Source organism: Engraulis encrasicolus, unplaced genomic scaffold, assembly GCF_034702125.1.
Source record: "Engraulis encrasicolus isolate BLACKSEA-1 unplaced genomic scaffold, IST_EnEncr_1.0 scaffold_32_np1212, whole genome shotgun sequence".
Taxonomy (NCBI): Eukaryota; Metazoa; Chordata; class Actinopteri; order Clupeiformes; family Engraulidae; genus Engraulis; species Engraulis encrasicolus.
Genome location: NW_026945621.1, coordinates 203,327 through 209,774, shown reverse-complemented (window position 1 = coordinate 209,774; position 6,448 = coordinate 203,327). Strand labels below are relative to the sequence as shown.

Below are 6,448 nucleotides of genomic sequence, written 5' to 3'. Positions count from 1 at the left end.
AGGGTGCCTAATTAAATTGAGCACGTGGCTGTTGTGTACTCAATTAACGAACATTGTGAGTAAGGAATCTACAATGTGGACAAGTTTATTATCCATGACCTCCTGATTAATCCAGAGTAAATTGTCTGAAATGATATTAAGCGGGGTGAACTAGGTAATTCCAACATTTTCTTGGCTCTTAAAATGTAATATGCATAATGCATGCAATAGTGTAAGCAGTATTTTTCATGTGGTGCAGTTGTATTCTTTCCGTCCACAATTACACAAGAACGTAGGACCTTTGTTAACCTTTAATAATTATTTAATGAATGGTATTGTATTTCATCTTGAAAGGAAATGAACATTGAATAACTATGTACAGAATCCCCCCCACCCCACCCCACCCGCCCCATTAGTCCTCATCAGGCCTGTTGTCACACACATTACATTGACACATGTTTGTGCAAGGTAGGTCATGCAGCCTACAGGTACATCTAGCCGTTTTGCATTGTGTTTTCTTGCAGGAGCAGTGAACGAGTTCCAGGATTGCGTCTGGGGCTGGGGGCAGTGTCATCCACTCCACCTCATAGGCCTGACCATCCAGTTTCCATCCATGGCTAAGAGGAGATGGCACTTCAGGATTGGCCTCCAGGCTCCTCCGGTACACCGCTGCCTGGTAATTCGCCCGCTGTATGTGTTTGTTTAAGCTGTCTTGGTTTGGGGGCAAGTCCCGCTCTGAACATTTCCCCTTCTTGAAAAGATTTGCCCTCGCAATGTTTATGTCTTTACATTGTGCTTGATCGTACAGTGTACAGGTGAAGGCCTCCAGAGCCTCATGAAGAGCCGAAGATGCTGTAAAGCACTCTCCCAGTGTTTGGAATGCCACCAGGTATTCAGAATGGGAACGCAATGTTTTGAAGGCTTTCACTTTCCCAACCTTATGGAATGTGCTGACAGTGTCACATCCAGAGAAGACGTGAAGCCCTATAAGGGCACTGCATGTAGGCTCGCCAAGGTATTTATGCAAACTGCTTATGTCAGTAATCTGAATGTCCCGTCCCTTCACTGTCTGGAAGTATAGTTGACTGCCGATGTCTTTGCAGAGTGCAAGACAGAGGACGAAGACATCTGTGTCTGGGCTACGGATGACCACATCGTTGCATGACTTGGCTGCAAAAGCTGCGTGCAGCATCATTCTCGTGTCTGCCTCCTCGTGATTAGACTGAAGTTCTGCGACTTCAATTGCAGTAAATTTTGAGTTGGAAATTTGGAGTAAATGGCACTTATTGCCATGTGTGGCAAAGACTGAAATGTTTCCGATTATTTTGTCGGAAGATGTGGCCCAACGTCGGAAGAGGTATTCAATCAAATCATTTTTGTTGTCCCCACATGCCAGAAATTTTTTCCATTGTTTTGGTGTGTTTTGGTCGTTACCATAAATTTTCAATCTGTTGTAACCCTGATCGGCCCGTTTTTCTCTCTCTGCATTTTTGATGCTGGGGTTGCTGTAAGTGTCGCACACAAAGTGTATTTGCGTTGAATTTGCTTGTTTTGCTGATTGTACAAGGGTTTTCAGAACATAGTCAGCGAATTCACCAAACGTCTGCTGAGGCTTCAGCTGTTGGACAATAGCCATGCCATCAAAAATCAAAACGGCACCATTGGGTATTTCCTTAACAGTGGCAGATGGGGTTTCTTCGAGCAGAACATGCATCAGTTTGGCCTTTTGGGTTTTCGCCAGTGTGCCATCCACATTTGCCAGAGCCTGAGGAAAGGGACCCAAACTGTATTGGAGCATCTGATTGACATCAATATGCCGAACACTGCCCACTACAAGTAGTCGTGCAAACAGGTTCCGGTGTGTAGTCAATGTTATTTCTTTACCTTTCACTTTTGCCGTTGTAGTTAGGTATGTGTCTTTGAAAGTTTTGATTTTTGTCTTTTTGATGGGTTGATGAAAGGATTTTACTCCACTGCCGAGTCTTTGTTCACAGAATTCTGTCAGTGCCTCTTCACCTGTCTTTTCGGCATGCAGCAAGTCTGCTGCGATGGCCTCTGATGCCACATGTCCAGACGAGATTTGAAGCAGAGCATCTCCATCCAGGGAAGGGTCAAAGGGGTTCACCATGTTTTTGACAGTGGTGAGAAGGTTGGTGACATCGCTCTCATCCCTCTGCCTTCTGGTCTGGTCCAGCTCAGCATTCAGATGTTCCACTGGGCTCCTCCCTGCCATATTTTTACATTCGACAGTAATTGCTGCCCGCTCGTGCTGTGTGATGGTCCATCGGTGAATGGCACCTTTATTAAGGGAGAACCCACACACACCTCCCTTAGTCTTGGTGTCTCTATTCACTGTTTGTTCGATCACCTGATCACAGGCTGTACCAGCAAAGCCATGTGTTGTACTTCTACGAGCAACAAAGTCTCCTGAAATTAGCTGCTGGTGTGCAAATGGGTGGGTTTCTTTCAAGTTTGTCATCTCACCCCAGTATGCCGTCAGATACCTGGCATAATTCACTTTGTCACAGGCAAAAAACCATGGCAGCATGGACCGGACGGTGGACAAATGGAGAGCCCAGTTCCCCTCTCTGGTTGCACGAATGAAGAGAAGCAAAATCTCCACCATTTCAAGGTACTTGCTCCAAAATGTGAATGTCATGTTACTGTTGTTGTTCTCGATGTATCTGGCATAGTCCTGCAGCAATTCCTGAAAACCATCAGTGCCAAGTAACTCCTTGAAGGTGTCAGTGGGGAAATTGTCTTGCAAATCCATTGCCATTGTCATTGCAGCAGTACTGTCTTGCAGTGTGTTGAAGTAAGCCTGCCACCGGAGTCTTTGCAGTGCCTCTGCGAGGAGTTTGTGGGCCCGGATGCTCCTGTTGTAATGGTGGCCGGAAATAACACCGCCAATGGAGCCTGCAGCCACGAGCTCTGATTCAATTAAGATGTCCTGAAGGCCGGCGTCTGCATAGAGCTTCCCAATGCAAGAGAGGTACGCCATGGTCGTATGGAATTCTCCCAGCCTCAAAACAATTCTTTCTGAATACACATCTGACTGCCAACGGATCTCTTGTGCCTTGGAGTAGATGGCTTGATCCATAACTAATACGACTTCTGTTTGTTTCAGATTGTCTGCAATGGCGAGGGAGCGGCTCAGGATTGTGTGAACTGTTGTGAGGTCGGTTGGGCTAGCATCAATCACGGGTAAGTACTGCACTTGTGTAGGTTGTATGTCTGTTGTATGTTTTAACAGGACGTTAAATCCTGTCCAAGTAGGAAGAACTTTGTTTTGGGTCTCTGGGACTTTCATTAAGAAGTATGCCGCATCAGTGGTCCGACTAATTGTTTGGGTAGATTTGTCTTCGTCGTTCTGGAGATTCATAATCATTGTTGAACCTTGAGGACCAGACCGTCTTCCTCTCACGTAAGGGACTAAGTTGAGGGGCGGGGGATTAACTGATCGCTCTCTAGTTCTTGCTCTGGATGTGCTTGGTACAGGGGCTGGATTATTATTCATGACTTGTTGGATGACTATGCCATTGGTATTGTGTGTTGTCCCTTTTCCCGACAGGGTCTCCTCCCCGAAGTCATTGTTGTCCCAGACCAAGGTCACCGGCACTTCAGGACAGATGGACTCGGGTATGTATATTTCTCCTCTCTCTATTTGCATATTAGCCAGTGCAGTGTCATGTTCCAGGACCAGGGAATTGGATGAGCAGTGGCCAAGACCATTCAACATCCCAATGAGTTGAGCTGAGCCAGTCATGTGTCGGACTGCCATGGCAAGTGAACACTGCTTTGGCATGAGCCATCGTCCTCTTGTTGCCAATGTAATGATATCCTGACAGGAGGACAATATTTTCCTTCCATCCTCCAAACTGACGCTAACACGCTCATCTGTTGGTTCTGATGCAATTCCAGATGCCCAGGCAATGAAGTTGAATAGCTGGTGGGGCACTAACTTGTTGGCTTTTTCTTCAGTGAGGTCACAGGCAGTGGGAGGCCAAGGCAGTTTGTCTGAGGATTTTGCGGCTTTATGGATGATGTTCTTCAGGGCAAGTGCAGCATGATATAAAAGACGAGAATCTTCAGTGGGGTCATAGTTGATCTTCCCTCTCTCCATCACCAGATGCAGCTCTTCATCACTGTCCTCAGATGAGGAGGACGATGCGGCATGGCCCTGGACAATCTCTTCAGGTGGCAGTGTGTCTTCTGATGTCTTGCTTTTTTTGGACAGGAACCTTGTATAATCCCTGAAGCAGGTAAAGTGATAACGGGCTTCACAGGCAACCAAGTCCCTTCCTCTAATATGTAGGAGAAGCCCCTCATCGTTCTTTCTTTCAGCAGCAAGAGTCAGTTGGCCACCTGAAACGGTTTCACAATGTGTTAGTTTTTCTTTGACTCTTTTTCCACTGTGTTTTATTAGTTTGTACTTCTCACGCCTGCAGATGATGCACTGAAGAGGCAGAAGATGTGAAGCACGTTTACATGTAGGTACTGATAAACCGGTGGTAGACCGTAGAGTTTTGGATGGTCCTTCCTCAACATCCTCTACTTCTAATCCTAAACAGAAAACAGATAAGACAACAAACTTAATTAATTCTAGATGCATGAGCCACATATTCAACTATTCCCACAATTCATTATTTCATTTTTGCACATGTTTGTCTTCCTGCCCAAAACTCACATTTTGCTATCTCAGAAAATTAGAATATTTTAAGGGTATTTTGAGGAAATCCCAATATTCTTCAGAAAAAAGGAAAATATTCGGTTCCCATCCACTCAGTTGAAATATTGTACTTTCTAAACTACATTTCAATGTTCAAGTTTTGGTTAGTGTGTGCAGAGTGTGTGCAGAGTCACAGTTGGCGACGTGTGCAACCCCTTGGACTACTGATACTCCTGGACACTTTGGTGGTAACTTTATTTTGGCCACCCAGCACAGGTGACACTATGTACACTTTATTTTTTGGTGTGTGTGTGTGGAGTGACACAGGGGGTGACCCCCTCCCCCCCCATCCTTTTCCCAAGGAATACAATGGACATTGTATTAGGCAGAGAGACTATGGACACTCCTGGACACTTTATGGCCACTTTGTCTTGGCTTTTATGTGCCACTTGGCACATGTTAACACTGTGGACACCTTATATTTTGGTGTGTGTGTGGAGAGAGAGAGAGAGAGAGAGAGAGAGAGAGAGAGAGAATGGGGGGCTTAGCCTGCTGCCCCACAGCGCCCCCGAGAACCCACCAGTATTTAATAGAAGGGGGCTGCTGTGGCGCTAAGACACCGTACCATATGTGAGCGACCTGGATTCGAGTCAGGACCGGGTCCTTTCCCGGCCTTTCCCTATTTCTCTCTCTCCCACTTTCTTCCAGACATCTCAACAGAGTATAGGCCTATACGGCAGCATGCAGCTAGGTAGTTACATACATTCTCATTGTCAGGGTTGGGTAGTCTGGCTTCATAAGTTACAATCACGCACCTGCGATTGGCAGCCATTCACTGCTCCAGTTAATTAGTGAAATCATCTGGTGATTTCACCTGGATTTGTCCAGGTGACTTCACTAATTAACTCTAGCAATGAATGACTGCAACAAATTGTGCGGGACTGTAACTTCTGAGGGCGGACTACCAAATCCTGCTCATTGCTCTATTTGTGCTTTTATTTTCTGATACTGTTGAACTTGTAACTTATTTTTCTCACTGCATCGGTCAGCACAGCAATGGTTCATTCTGATTCTAACCTTCTGTCACAGCATTGTTGAAAAGCACTGCCTTCTCCTCCCTCATCTGTGCTCTTCTTATGTTGGTCAAGTTGGTAAAGTGTTGGTAGCAGCCTCTGTGGTACCCAATACCATTTGGTACAGGAGTGGGATCCTGGCTTTCCTCCAGCTGAAACGTCTGCACTGCATCTTCTGCCACTGCTCTTTCCCTGCAGTTTAGGTCTTTCCACAGAAACACTGAACTCTTGAACTTCTCCCAGCTTTTATTTGTAAAAGGTGTTATGGGTCCATCGCTATCCACTACATGCATGCAGCATTGCATGGTTGGCGATCGTCTTTGAAATTGAAATTCCCCCGCGCGTTTACAAGTGTCTCATTGTTATGACGTACGTGTACATGGAAATTACTCAATGCAAGAGCACACAAGTCATTGAATGTAAAATTTATTACTGCAAATAAAAAAACGTTTTTAATTATGAAAACGGCTGGGTTTTTTTTTTATAGCCTGATGGTAGCCTTTGGTAGCCGATGCTCTCATCCACTGGTGTAGTCTACAACAATAAACGTGTTTAACATACCACAAACAGGATGACGCATGGAGAAAAAGTGACAAACATTTAAGTATTTAAGATTCAATAATTAACTATTACCATCGAAAACAACAGTGAAGAAAGGAGTAATGTGAATGACGACCAACTTCTGGAGATGTAAACAGTGAAGCTCGCTGAAGAGGAAACCTCACTT

At 45.3% G+C, this 6,448-nt stretch overlaps 1 long non-coding RNA gene across 1 annotated transcript; it reads left to right on the top strand.

Moving 5' to 3' along the window:
* Positions 1-1,903: 1,903 nt before the first annotated feature.
* On the top strand, positions 1,904-6,215 carry LOC134443480 (uncharacterized). The gene is made up of 5 exons (XR_010033681.1): positions 1,904-2,611; positions 2,770-2,971; positions 3,107-3,183; positions 3,551-3,618; positions 5,797-6,215. It is a non-coding gene; the product is annotated as an uncharacterized LOC134443480 (long non-coding RNA).
* Positions 6,216-6,448: the final 233 nt, after the last annotated feature.